The 15,328-nt window shown below is 38.0% G+C and overlaps 1 protein-coding gene across 2 annotated transcripts in view; it reads left to right on the top strand.

Annotated features, from left to right (window-relative positions):
- Positions 1-5,482: 5,482 nt before the first annotated feature.
- MOB3B (MOB kinase activator 3B) overlaps positions 5,483-15,328 on the top strand; it is a 101,771-nt gene continuing 91,925 nt past the window's right edge. The window contains exon 1 of one of the 2 annotated variants that reach the window (XM_081941619.1): positions 5,483-5,654. The gene's annotated coding sequence lies outside the window, so the exon portion shown is untranslated. Of the gene's footprint in view, positions 5,655-6,385; positions 7,014-15,328 lie in introns of those variants that run through there. The other variant, XM_081941617.1, reaches the window with a different exon arrangement.

The raw sequence follows: 15,328 nt of genomic DNA, 5'->3' as shown, positions 1-15,328 counted from the left end.
TCAAACTGCTAGGTTGGCAGAAGCTGGGACAAGTAACGGGAACTCACTCTGTTACGCGGCGCTAGGGATTCAAACCGTCAAACTGCTGACCTTTCTGATCGACAAGCTCTGTCTTAGCCACTGAGCCACCTCGTCCCTTTATTCTGCTTTTACAACTCTTAAAAAGCTTTGTTCTGGCTACAATCCCCTTAGAACTACTCTAAAACTATACAACCACAACCTCAGCAATCTTCTTGATTAGTTTTAAAGGATTTCTTCATTAAGACTTTATTATGTAGTTTTCTTCTCTGCTTTATGGGAAGGATTCATTAGAAAAATATTGTAATTTAAAGTAAGACACTTGGCACTAATTTTGTAGGTATAAACTATTTCACATGCTTCAGAGTGCTCATAGGGAGAAAAATACACTGATTATTCCACACACTGTGAGTATGTACTGTAGTTGCTTTTAACTGTTGGGCCAGACTTCACCTAATTTGTTGAGGGTTTTTCACAGCGTGTATTCTTGCCAATTTTCCAGCTTCTGACAAAGGTTCACAATTAAGCTGTCTCTTTTTATTTCTCAGAAAAAAGCATTGGAGCCGTGGAGAATAGTTAAAAGGGAATTAAGAGCCAAGCAGGTTAACATCTCTCCAGAATAACTGGAGATTACTGAATCACAGAAGCATAGTTTTAACCCACCCACCCCCTACTCAGCACAAACATCCAAATTAATGAGCCACTGACAGATGGCTGCCTAGACTTTGCTTGAAGCCATTGACGTTGTTGTTTTCCATTAGGATGGAGCTCACTACTTCTCAGGATAATTGATTCCCTTCTCTTAATATTAGAAATCATTTTCTCATAGTGATTGAAAATCTATATTCCTACAACTTAAATCCATTTTTTTGTGCTCTGTGTTCTGGAACAGTGGATAACATCTTATTCTTTGACGAATTTAAAGAATGCTATCATATCCAAAAATCCTCCCTTCTCAAAGCTAAATATTCATAGTACCTTCAATTTCTCCTGATAGGACTTGATTTTTAGTTTTGTAATTGCCTCTGTTCCCTAGATCTATAATGGTTCTAAATTTTTCTGAATGCTGTTTAGTCCGAATAAAGAACAATTGTTTTCTGTGATTTAGAAATTATCTCTGTGTTGAAAGCCATAATAAAAACTATTAAAAGATTCCATTGTGGTTAATAAACTGTTTCAAGAACATTAAGACCATTCACAAAGCATGTGTTGATTTAGGCACTGTTTTTCAATCTCCTGTTCTTCAGATTTTTAATTCCCATAATTCCTTAAAACAGCATGGCCAATGATTGGAAGATTATAGCAGTTGAGCTTTGATACACTGGAACAGATTCCATCACAATTAGCATAGACTGAGATGGATTGAGTAGTTTATAATTCAATAGGATGTAGACAACTGAGCCATTGTCTTAAAAATGTTGTGTGAATGAGTCCATCATATTAAAGCATGTGGGGTATTTATTTCAGCATAGCATATTATTAGAATAAACCATGTTATACCTGACCATCAGGAAGGATGGGCTGGGAAAGCAACACAAACAATGAAAAAATCTTAGTCAAATATCTTAAATACAATAAAAAGAAACACCAAACAAAGAAATCACTCAAAATCGCCATAGTTATTTTTAAAATATCACCTTTTTAAAACATGGCCCGATGCTTGAGAGCTATCACATGATCAAAACAAGAAGAATAAATAAATTTTGAAAGCAGAATAATGAGAAAAGGTAAAGGCAAGAACATAGATCAATAAATTTCAATTTCCATAGATAACTATTTTTCTTTTACAAATAACTTTTAAAGATGCCAAATACAATTTTTCAGTTTAGTTCCCTTGCCTCTTGCTTGTATATTTGATAACTAAAATAAATGAAGCCATGTTAAGGCAGTACACCAGAAGCCATTTAAGGCAGTAGGATAGAAGCCTTTTTAAGGCATAACAGAACACACACCCCGAGGGGTGTTTGGGGTGTCTTACCTCCACAGTATTTGTTTCCAGAGTGTAAGTAATCTGTGTACCAAGTTTGGTTGAAATTGCTCAAGGCGTTCCAGAGTCATGCTGGAACATATACACATACACCACCATTTTTTAATATATAGCTAAGTCCCTTTATTCAGACATCTAACTTTGAAGTTTGCTTCAATACATTTTGGGCATAAATAATTTCAACCATCTTGAATCATATGGGCTGCATTTTAGGATAATCTGCATTTTAGGATAAGCTGTTAAAGTGTTTAAATTAGAGAAGAACAAATACAAACAACTAGGCAGGAATAAGTATCAGCTCAGAATATTAGACTTGTCCCCAAAGGCAGATTTTTCTACCTTTTTCCTTCCTTTAAAATGCTTCAAATGTCAAATTTATTCAGGATGGAAGATTTTTAACTCTGATTGATGATGGAGTCCATCTAACAACGCAAATTATTCTGGCAAAGAGACCCACAGGGATGTTTGCAGAAAGAGATCAAAAAAGCCAAGTTTATGGCTGTACTTAAAAAATGGGAAATTTTCAAATCACACAGACTGAGTCACTCACTTGAATGTTTGACATCTTCCCCCATAGATACCTCCAAGGGTACAGATAATGGAAGCCAAAATCCATCACAGGCACTTTGCCTTTATCCAGAAGCTAATCATGAGCAGGTACTTGAGATTTTTAAACTCAGTTATCTTGTTTATAGCCAATACTACTGTTCCTTTAATGGTACCCTGTTACCCATTTTGATCAGAACTACCCTGTTTCCCTGAAAATAAAACCTCCCTGGATAATAAGACCAATTGGGCTTTTGCGCTAAAATAAGCCCTCCCCCGAAAATAAGCCTTCCATGAAAATATTGCAACACAGCAGCAGCCATGAGGTGACCACGCTCGTTGTCTCAAAAATAATAAGAACTCCCCGAAAATAAGGCCAAGTGCTTATTTTGGGGGTTAAAAGAAAATAAGACCCTGTCTTATTTTGGGGAAACATGGTAGATATTTATAAACTTTTTAGTGAAAGTTTTTTTTATGGCATGGAAGCAAAACATGGAAATTTCTCTACTTATTTTACTTCCTTCTCTGTCTATTTGTTACAAGACATTAGAATCAAATTTTATAACTGGACCACGTGGAAGCTGAATTACATGACTCTCTACTTATTGGAGAATCGAGGAATATCATATATAGGGAGCCTTACAATCAACACAGACTTGAATCTATCTCTCTTGAATCCTGAATATTATACCACACTTTTTCATCCAGTCTCATAAGCAAAGGTGGTTCTAGGTCCATATTCGATTTGGGCCAATGCCCGTAAGATACAAGACTCCATAAATTTTGTGTGTTTTGCTTAGATGAATATGAACAACTTTAAAATAAAACATTTTACAATTTCACAACAGTTAACAAAAGGGACTGTCTGAGAATTGCTGAGAATATGAAAGATAATTTTATCTCATGCCTGAACAACTGCCTTTCCCTTTCCTGTACATCTCTAGAACAAGGGTGTATATCTAATGATACAGTGATGTAACTGTAGAATGTGACCTTAATAGTTTTGGTGGAGCCCCCTTACACAATCATATCTTTCCCTACACAGGGAGGAAAACATGTGGTGAAAGAAAATATCTTGCAAGTTCTCTTAACAAGACATTTCAGTATTTGCAGAAGAGCTTGTTCCAAACTAAGAATGTACAATGTTAAGAAATCTTAATCTTCTTACCAGTGAAAGGCTAAAGAAAAGTACTACACACACAAAGCCAAGAAATGTCCTCCAGTCCCTTATGGTTTACATCCATACTCCTCTTAAAGCAAAAAACAAAAGAGAAAGGAAGAAGGGTTTGTAGTCTTAATGTTGTCTGGATTCACACATAGGCCTTAGCTGTGGTTTGCTGAATAAGCCACAGCAGTTAAATTGACATATGTTAACTTCTATCCCAAAATCAAATTACTTTTTGGCTTATCATGATGCATGAATCCAGTCTTTCTTGTAATGACAAGAGTCTTGGGAAATATACACATTTGCTCTGAATTGCTTGAAGAAATGATGGAACAAAAAGCTAAAGAAGCCCTCCCTATAATGGGAATAAACTACTTTTTCCCACCCAATAATCAGCTGGCTTCCTTTCCTTTAAAAAAAATCCACATTATAAAGCATTTTACCCTTTGTCAACATTCTCTATTGCTAAATCTGTTTAATAGGATGTGAAACTTTAGATCCTCAGTAATAACAAATCTTTTAAGAATCATTTACTTCCTCTAGTTAAATGGTTAAGTGAAGGAATTTCCTTCCATTTGGTTACCAATTTGGCAGTTTTTAAAAGAAGTAAATTACAGATAGTTCTTGACCTTCAACCATTCATTTAGCAACAGCTTGAAATTACAATGGCACTGAAAAATGTAACTTACAACCTGTCCTCACACTTATGACCATCACAGCACCCCATGGCTACATGATCAAAATGTGGACATATGGCAAGTATTTACCAAGATGGTGGCAGAATTCATGTGATTTCAACATCTTTTCATGTTGTTATGTTTCCCCTGATATCCTTCACATATCAACTTCCAAGATCCACAAGCAGAGAGGACTTATCAGAATTGAAATCAAGGAGTTCACAATTGACTAAGAGCTAATTTGATGTGGTTAAAGCATCAGACTAGCAATCTGGAGACCTTGAGTTCTAATCTTGCCTTAAGCAAAGCCAGCTGGGTGACCTTGGTCTGGTTTTTATATTTTTTATTTTATTTGGTTTAATCAGGCATGTATGAGAAAACAAGTATAAGTATGAATATAACATATAAACATGTAAATATAAGCAAGTCTAAGTATTTACATAAGAAATGAGTACAAATAAATGGGAACAGTAGGACAGGGACAGTAGGCACGCTGGTGCACTTACGCACGCCCCCTTATAGACCTCTTAAGAATGGGATGAGGTCCATGTAGACAGTTTTAAGGTTAAAGTTTGGGGAGGTTGAGGATGTAACAACAGAGTCAGGTAGTGCATTCCAGGTATTGTATTTTCTGCAATCAAGTTTAGAGCTGTTTACTTTGAGTTTGTATCTATTGTTTGCCCATGTATTATTGCGGTTGAAGCTGAAGTAGTCATTGACAGGTAGGATGTTGTAGTAGACAATTTTGTGTACTAAGCTTAGGTCAGACCATAGGTGGCGTAGTTCTACCTTGTCCAGATCCAAAATTTCAAGCCTAGTGGCATAAGGTATTCTACTACGAGGAGTGGAGTATTCTTCTTCTGAAATACCTCTGGACTCGCTCAATTATATTAATGCCCATTATGCAGTGTGGATTCCAGGCTGATGAGCTGTATTCGAGAATTGGTCTGGCAAAGGTTTTGTATGCCCTGGTTTGCAGTACGTTACTGGAGAAGAAGCTTCGCAAAATTAGGCTAACAACTCTTAATGCCTTTTTGGCAATGCTGTTACAATGAGCTCTGAGGCTTAGATCTTTTAAAATGAGCACTCCTAAGTCACTCCTAGGTTATCCTCTCTCAACCCTAGGTGTAAAAAGCAAATAGCAAACCTGTTCCAAAATCTTGTCAAGAAAATTGTAGGAATTGATGCAAGCCAGCCGCCAAGAACCAACATGGACTTGAAAGCATAAAATAACATCGTCAACAACAAATATTTTAAGAAGGTACTTGGTTGATACCTAGAATGCTGGCACAACCCGTATCAACCAGTAGCACCAGTCAATGATATTTGTGATGCATTTTTGAATGTTCAGTTGACTGAGTTTCATGTTTAATGTGTTGGAAGAAATGTCCTTCTGGATTTGGCTCCAAATGGGGGAAAAAACACTGGAGACACGGAGGCTGCTTGGAAAGATGGTTTAATGGTGGACAGGACCACATGGCTTGAGTCCTGAAAAGAAAAGGTGATCACATGCTTCAATGTTGGTGGAGAAGAAGAGAAGGAAGGGAAAAAAGGGTGGAGATGCTGAAAGTCCCTTGTTTTATGCCCTCTGATCTTGAGCTTGTATTTTGATTGCTCGTCAGACTCCCACGGGGCCATGCAGGGGCAGCTTTCTAGGCTGTGTTTTGAATCCAGGTTTGGTTGAGTTCTCAGATGCCATGTGGTGAGTGAGTAAAGGCTAATCATGCCTTAATCCCATCACCTTGGAGCTGAAGGGGAGAACTCTTTATTATGTAAAGGGACTGGCTTGGGCATTTTAATGGCCTATTGACAAAGGGGGTGGGCAGGAAGCTGCAGGGAGCTACTCTGTCTTTAAAACATGTTTCTTCCTTTTTCACATCCAGGGAAATAGTCTGCCTTTTCAATATTTCCTAGGATATTTCATTTTTCTGGGAGAGGGCTGGGTGATAACTTCCTACAAATGAATAAAGTATCATCATCATCATCATCATAGATTACAAAAATACTCTTGTTCTTTCGAGCTTTCCTCTCACATTACTTCTGGGCCATTGCATAAAACTTCACCTTTTGCTTTTGCAAACATTTCCCGCCGTTCTCCACGGGTTCTGCTTCTTCTAACCAGTAATCTCTTTCCTTCGCTGAAATTGAAGAGAAAAACTTTAGCGACGCTCCCTTCGGTCGACTTGGCCCTTGCGAGGAGAGCGTGCAGTACTCAGCCGCGTCCGCCAGGGGAGACATCGTCAACTCCTTTCGGTATCGAACGGTGCTCAACCGCGCGAGTCCCGCCGGAGTGCAAGGGCGTTTGTTGATGTCGCGGCGGCATTTCGCTGCGGGAATCCCCGTCTCTTCCTTATTTTTTTGGTCGCTGTGAGGTGCATTGTGCGGCGCGGGTTAAGAGATCAACTTACCCATTGCAACAAACTCCCCAATTTTTTTTGTTCGACTGGAGTTTTGATTTGGCTGGGGTTTGGGGTACCCCCTCCCTTCTCTCCTTGGAATTCCCTCTTTGGAGTTGATTTACTTGTGGTTGCAAACTACCGTCCCGGATTCCGTCCAACATCCTTGCGCTGTGGAAGGAAGGACCAGAAAGAAGCCGCTTATCCTACCGAGTTGAACGAAGGTAAAATCCCAAGGAATGCCTTCTGCTCAGGCTGATTCTCCCTATTAGCAGTCCCTTCGGTCTGGGATCGCTTCAGGTTCCTCTCGGAAATGGACCGGGGGGGTGGGGGGAGAGGTGTGTGTTTTGTGTGCGTCTTTGCTTGCGTGTGTGATGATCTCGCCGAGGAAGCGGAGAAGGAGGGAAAAACTGCGCATCTTGAATTATGCAATATTGCGCCGTGAAAGTTTGGCTTCCCACCGCTTTTCCTCGTCCTTCGCAACCCTAATTTCAGGCGGCTTTTTGGAAGCTCGGCGGGACCGTCTTGCTCCTAAATTAGATTGAATTTGGATCGTCCCGGGCACATATTTTACTCGGAAGTCAGGCACCGGTTGCAATATAAATGACACTCCCACCCCCCACCCCGAAAGGGTTGAGAAAGGATCGTGCTGTGGCTGGTTCTTTTCATGGGAATACATTTAATCTTATTACAGATAGTCCTCGATTTACATCGGTTCATTTAATGACCGTTCAAAGTTACAGCGGCATGAAAAATGACTTATGACCCCTTTTCACACTTTCCAACATAGTGGCATCCCCATTGTCACATGATCAATCAAAATTCAGATACTTAGCAACAGAACCATATTTATGATGATGGTTGCAGTGTCCCAGGCTCATGGGATCCCCTTTTGCGACTTTTTGACAAGCATAGGTTTTTTTTATCAGGAAGCTGGATTTACTTAAGAACTGTGTTACTAACTTAACTGCAGTGATTCACTTAACGGTGGCAAGAAGAGTCATAAAATGGGGCAAAGCTCACTTCACTGTCTCACTTAGCAACACAAATTTTGGGCTCAAAATGCCTTCAGCAGTTGTGGGAGCTTCATCATTGGATGGGTTCAAGAAGAGATTGGACTGCCATTTGTTAGAAATGGTGTAGGGTCTCCTGCTTCTGTGTGTGTGTGTGTGTGTGTGTGTGTATGTTGGACTAGATGACTTACAAGGTTCCTTCCAACTCTGTTAATTTGTTGTTAAATTGTGGTCCTAAGTCTGTACCGGTTTTTCCCAGAGTCTTTTAGCAACTGGGGCTGTTGATCCCCTTCTTCCCTTTCTCCTTCCGTCTTTCCCCTTCTAATTCCTCCTCTTTCCAATGACTGTAAAGAGCCTTTTGAATTAAGTGGAGGGGGAAGAGATTGTTACTGGAGTCATGTGTTTAGCTCCTGCCTTGTTCAGTATAGGAGGCCTTTTATAAAGAACAAGATTAATTGACTGGGAGACAGAAATTGCAACAGATTCAACACTTTTTTGGAAGGGGGAGACATACACAGTAAAGGGATGTTGTAGCATTTGTGGGAGGATTAATGCTATGGAGATTCGTATTTCAATTCAGGGGAAGTTGAGTGTCCCAATTACATTCCACACATCCAAGTAACCATGCCATTCTGGGAAAAGCAGGCTTAAAATAAATCACAATAAAGCTTATAATAAATAAATCACAATAAAGCTTAACTAAAGTAGGTCCCAGGTAAATAGCCAGGACAGCAGCAGTGGCTTTCCAGTTTATTTATTTTTTAAAGTAGAAGTGGATTGAAATCATTTCTTCTGGATCTTCTGTCAAACATCTCAACACCTCCCTTTTTCTTCTGGATTTTGCTTTTTAAGCTTTTTTTCCCCTTCCATTGGGATAAACAGCTTTTTTTCAACCAACCACCTCACAAAAAAAATGGAAGTTTGTATTTATTTATTTATTTTGTGTAGCACAAGAGCAGCAAGTGGGCTATTGTTTAAAACCCACATAGCCAGAGTTGAAAAGGACAGAGTGGGAACAGTTCTGATCAAACTTTTGAGAATCCAGTTTGAAGAGAAGGACATTTGTTAAGGGAGAAGGCGTAGAAGGTAACAAAAGAAAAAAGAAAACCCTATTTAGAAATCCTAGGATTATCGCATTCTGCTACCAACGCTTTCTATTTTATACTATTATGTTCTGTAACTTGCCTCTGTATATTTGGTTCTGTTAAGGGAGCTTGATTTTACTGCCTTTAGGGAATCCCAGACTGGTTCTTCAGGATCTGCTGTTTTAAATGCCTTTGATTTGTATCTCTGAAAGGAGGTGAAACCCAAAATAAAAAATGTCAACAAGGCCTCCTTTTCTGAAAAGTATGTGGGTTGAGGGGGGGGGAGCTGGAGGATTACTGATTCAGGGCAAAATAATGATGATGAAACAGTGGCTGTCCTCAATATTATTTAGCAGCCTTTTCCTAATTCATCTCTCCTCTTCCTAGACAGAAGGTGGGAATTTCACAACAGAACCTCTTTCTTAGCTGTTGTAATTGTGCTACTGAGGGAAAAAAGAGGCCCACTGCCAAAGCTTTGGGATTGGTGACCTGTTTCTCACCTTTCAAACAATGGTTGTTAAAAATGGAAAGGATGTAGTAGGGCTATATAAATGGAAGCTAAAGACTGAATCAGTGAAAAGCCTGACCTCCTTCACGTCAGTAAATTTGGAGAAATGCAGCATTTGGAGAACTGTTGCCAACTTTGACTAAGGGAACCAATGCAAGGGACTGGAATCCTTATTGGGCCTACTTTATAAGCTACTTTGCAACAATCAGTTAAAATATTTAAATATGAAAATGTGGAATTCGGTAACAGGTCACAAGAACCTTGCTTATTAGTCTATGGTATAATTACGATTTTTCTGAGAAAATCTCAGATCGGATCAGTGGTGGGTTCCTACTGGTTCGGACTGGTTCGGGCGAACCGGTAGTGGTTTGGTGGCCTGGGTCGCTGGAACAGGCAGCGACCCAGGTCTGCCATGCCCACAAGCCATTTTTCCCGGCGGCGCCATAGGCAGCGCCATCTTGTTTTTTGCTTCTGCGCACGTGCAGAGCAATTTTTATTGTACTGAGCATGGGTGCACAGTGCACATCAAGCGCATGCGTGGGCAGCACAGCCATGAGCGAACTGGGTGTAGCGACTGCGGGAACCCACCCCTGGATTGGATGTTTGTAAGAAATTCTTATAAAATCTTTGAAAACAGTCCTTGCTGCTGGACTATGCTATTCCAAATACTCTCCCTCCTTTAGCTTTACATAAAATAAACTAGGATTAGTGTAAGATTTTTAAGACGGAAAAGTGAATCTTTATATACAATGGCAATTCAGACCAGTGTTTGGTTCAGGTGGTGTAATTTGACAATATTGCTCAAGTGATCAAGAACTAAATCTACCTGTGTTAAGTATATAATTTTCTCAATTAAGTGTTTAAAAACTGGGTTGGGTAGAGGAACCACACATACAGTGCCTAGTTGTTACTTGACAGAACTACTAGAAGTGAACAGGTAAACATTATCTTCCAGATGAGAAAATATGCTTGTTACACATTTTCTTTTAATAAGATCTCTCTTCATCCCTCTTATTAACCTCTTATTGTTTAGGTAAGATTATTAATATACTTTGATATAGTTTTCAAACAGCTGCTTGCAAAATTAGGTAAGTAAGATAATTATCTGAATAAAGAACATTTAATTTTAAAAGCCCTGATGCATGGAATGAAAAAAGAGGCTCATGGCCTTTTAACTCCTATTGTCAGAATTCCAGGTGGCTAATCATATTCAGCACCATTTGTTTCTCATTCAGTGCTCATTTTTAACTTCTGTTACTCACTTTCTAACATCTTGCTCACACCTTTTGCATTGAGGAAAGTCTAGGTACGCAGATGGAGCAGCTATGATTTGTAGGTTACTGGCACTTATGGCTGTAATAAGCTGATACTCTGCAAATTTTGGATTTTATTATATTGTAAATGTGTTTCTTTTTCATAGATGGACAATGTAAATAAATGCAGAGAATTTAGACCTGAACCTTAGTTCCAACTGGATTTGACTTTCACCAAACCCATAAAAATTTTAATCTATACCACTATAACCCAGCCCAGAACTAAATGCCCTGTGGTTGGTTTTGATCATCTTTTAACTATCCAACCTCATACCATTCAAGTAGGTAGCAAACCTAGCTTTGTTTAGCTGGCTTTATTACCAGGCATATTTGATGAACTGTGTTTGGCATAGTGGATCTTAAATTACTTACCGTATGTCTGCTGGTAATGGTTTGTGCATTTTTTGTCATTCTTCTTCCTCTGCCTGATGAAATGTGCTCAGAGGGTTTCAAACTCTTCAAGTAATTTTCAGAAACCAAAAAACTTTTTCTACCGATACTTAGTTGTTTTGTAAATGTATAGATATAAGTAGATTCAAACCTATATGTTTAATTCTTGAGATTTTTTTTAATTCTAAAAATAGCTGTGGTTTTTCTTTTTTGCTTTCTCTTTTTTATCACCTGGATATAGTTAATATTGCTCAGGTTTACCTTCTTGAATCATCTATGATTAATAACACGGTAAATCTGAGATAATAGTCACACTAGTAGAGCCTTTGTTGAGTTAGTCATTCTTTTTCTCCTTATCATACACTTTTATTCTAAAGATTTTGATTAAGAAATAATTATTCTGCCAACAAAGAATTAAAAGAAGCTACAAGGGTTCTTACCTTGGATTGACTAATTTGTTTTTAGCTCCAAAACAATTGGTATCAGCTTTACTGACAGTAATCAGATATGATATGGACAATCAGTAAATCTTCCTTTTCCATATCATGTGCTGTCAATAAATTCTGCACAGCTACTCCTTGCAAAACTGGGGATGCCTTTCTTTAAAATCCTCAAATGGGGATGATAGATAACTAATAATCTTGGGATGTTAGAGGGGAAAAAATACAATATAGTACAACTTTAATAAAATCTAATGTTTTCATACCCTGTAATGAAGTGTTTTTTTAAAAAAATAAAGAAACAATAACCAATACCAAATAAGCAGTAATATAGACATAATAGTACAGAATAATTTATTGAAAATTGTGAGTGCAAGGCTGGCTATGTCTATTTATAATAGAAGTTGTCTGAGCAAGAACAAGATTGCGCCATGCAGCTACTCTCTCTATCCTTTTGTGAAAATTATTATGCTAGTGCACATTACCTTCTAGATTCTTATTGACCTTTCAAATACTCAGATTTTGCAAGTTACACAAGGCAAATCAATATAAGGAAATATCCAGCAGATACTCAAATTTGCTTATGGTAAATTAGCCAATGGGGAGGGTTTATTTTACTTTTCTGTAATTTGGCATCAAGGCAATAAACTTTCCTTAGTGTACATAATGACATGTATTCTTTGTTTAGAATACACAAGGATAGATTTGCTAGCTGGAGTTAAACTAGGGATCTGTGTAAAAACCATTCTGTTTGGGGCAAGCATGCATCAGGTGTGTTTTGGATGTTTTGATCTAGGCATACAGACCAAAATGCGGCTCTTCCAGCTAGCATTGCTGTCAGGTTTTGTTTTTTTTAGGTGCTGTGATGGGGTTTTGAATCAAAGCTGAAGGCATTTAAGGAGCACATGGAATAATGTCACTGATGTTGGAATAGTAAATAATGAGCTACAGAAGAAAGAAATTGGTGCAAAATGCTCATTCCTGGACATTTTAAGCAATAAATTGTAGGGAATACATGGTTTTTGTTTTTATTTAATGTTTTAATGTTTTATTAATGTTTTAGATTGATTACTCAGGTAACAACTTATTAACATAATAATACAGGAATGAATGTTATATACTGTGATTTATTCTGCTAGTTGTTAGTATATTATTGTAGGTTCCTGGGGTCATGTGACTTCCTTTTACAACCTTCTGACAAGCAAAGTCAATGGGGAAACCAGATTCACTTAACAACCATGTTACTAATTTAACAACTGCAAATGATTCACTTAACAAATGTGGCAAGAGAAGTCGTAAAATGGAGCAAAACCCAACACATTTATCACTTAGCAACATAAAGTTTGGACTCCGTTATGGTCGTACGTTCAGGACTATGTGTATGTGATTGCTCCTATGGCCTAGATCTCCCCAGGATCTACTGCACACTGTTTCACTTCAGGCAGTGTTTTCTTTCTGTTGACAGCCCTGTGGCCTACCTGAGGCTGCTCTGGGTAGCACGAGGCCTTCATTCTTGAAGCAGCATCAAAGTATGCTCTTCAATAGTCTCTGCACCCTCCAAAAACTACTCAAAAGGACATTCCATTCTTGTTTGATTTGTGGAGGCTCCAGAGACAGCCCAAGAGCATGGTCGTCTTGTGCAAATTCCACACACCGCGCAAGAGAGGGTCCAGAGGTATTTTACAAGAAGAGTACTCAACTCCTCTGCTCGTAATAAAATTCCTTGTACCACCAGGCTTGAAATTTTAGGCCTGGATAACTTTGAACTAGGCTGTCTATATTCCGACCTGAGCTTAGTGCACAAGATAATCTGCCGTAACGTCCTACCTGTTTATGACTAATTTTACTTTAACTGCAATAACACAAGGGCTATTAATAGACACAAACTAAATGAGAAGAGAGCTGATGTCGCAACGGCACGACGTGCGATCTTGGTGCTCCGAGATCGCAGTTGAATTTCTGTCGCTGGACGGTCCATTTGGTCCTAAACCCTCCCGCAGAGACGATGATTGAGAAGGGCACCTCCTGCTGATCTCAGGGACACCGCAAAGTCCCTGAAAGATCCAGGAATAGCCTTTTTTTTCTGGTTACAGAAACACAGCTAATGAAGCTGCTGAAGTTGGGACAGCTCCGGAACGGGAAGAAAGCAGAAAGAGAAAGTGTGTCGAATTGGTGAGGAAATTTTATTAGAGGAAGAGACTACCCAAGAAAAAAAAATTAAGTTAAATTAAGATTGAAAAGACTGTAGTCAGCGAGATAGATCTGCATTGAACTTAGTGTGTTATCCAGTTTCTAATTTCTTTTTTTCTTTTTCTTTTTTTTTGTGGATGGAACTTTTGCAGGGGCTCCCTATTTTTTAAACTGAATGGATTACTTTCTTCTTTTTTCTCTTTGCTTATACCAATGGATTAAAATTCTTTTTTTATAATGCTTGATTTGATTGGATTGTTTTTGATCTCCATTTAAGGTTTTTTCTTTCTTTCTTAAGCTTGGAATATAAAGAAGAAAATAAGAAGGATTATAAAGATTGTAACAACAGGAGGAAAAGCAGTTACACTGCCACTTAGAGGCTGGAGGCTAGATACATTGTTTTTTCTTCTTTCTCTTTGATCACTTGAGATTCAAGGTTCTTTCAGCTTGTTTACTGACAGTGATAGTAGGAGGAGCACAAGTTATTTATACAGGTGCCTTTTGGAAGTTCTATCACTAGTTATTGGAGGAAAGACAACATTTTGACTTGAAAGATAATAAATGAGCCTGTTTGAAGTTTATTAAAATAGCCTTGAACCCTATAGTGGCAGAATTTGCAAAATTGAAAGAATGGCCCAGCAGGAAAAAGAAACTCTAACATTGCAAATGATCACGTTTGAAATTCAAAATCTAAGTTGTGACAGAGAATTGAAAATCTGATGGAGAAACTGAGGATGTTTACCAAATGAAGAAAGTGGAGGACAGAGTTCAAGAGATGGAAGAAAAAAATGAGCAAAGAGAGAAGAAAACTGTGGATACTGACAACAAAGTGAGCGTGGTTGGTAATGGCAAGAGTGGAATATGGAAAGGGGAGATGGATGGATTGTAACTCTACCCCAGACTTCAAAGCACAGAAGAAGAAAAGTGGGAAAAATTGACGGAGATAAGGAGAGAAATCTTGATAGAAGCACTAGCGATAACCAAAGATAAGCTGCTGGAAAGAACAGATGTGGGTTTCAAGCATTTGTGAGATACGAAAGGAACAGCATGTTGCCAAGGGAGGTTTATACAAGATTTATTAAGAAAGTAATTAGAACATTAATGCTACAAATGGCAAGAGATATAAGACCGTACTATTGCTGGAGGGATACAGATTGATGCAATGAAAATGTATAATAAAAATTAAGCTAAATTTAGTTTACTACTAGTATGTATAAAATGAAGCGACAATAGCCATAGTTAAATAATGATTAATAATGATAACAATACATATAGATATATTAGTTTGATAATATGAAATTTTATATAAACAATATATGGAGATTATGAGAGGAGGTTTAAAAGCTTTATCTAGAATATATTATAAAGATGTATTGTGATTGGATAATTTTAGGATGATTTAATGGAATGTTCTCATATAATCTTATTCTAGATTTTGAATATTATATATAAAAGGATGTAAAACAATTATAGTCAAACTAAGGTTGAGATATAATAATTGTGATATACATGAATATAGGTGAATTTAAAATAAGCGATTTGATATGAAAAGCAGGTGGTGACTATGGAAGAGATGCATGGAAATACTGTAACCAACTGA

Source organism: Natrix helvetica, assembly GCF_964273705.1.
Source record: "Natrix helvetica genome assembly, chromosome: 2".
Lineage (NCBI taxonomy): Eukaryota > Metazoa > Chordata > Lepidosauria > Squamata > Natricidae > Natrix > Natrix helvetica.
This window is presented reverse-complemented; position numbering and strand designations above follow the sequence as displayed.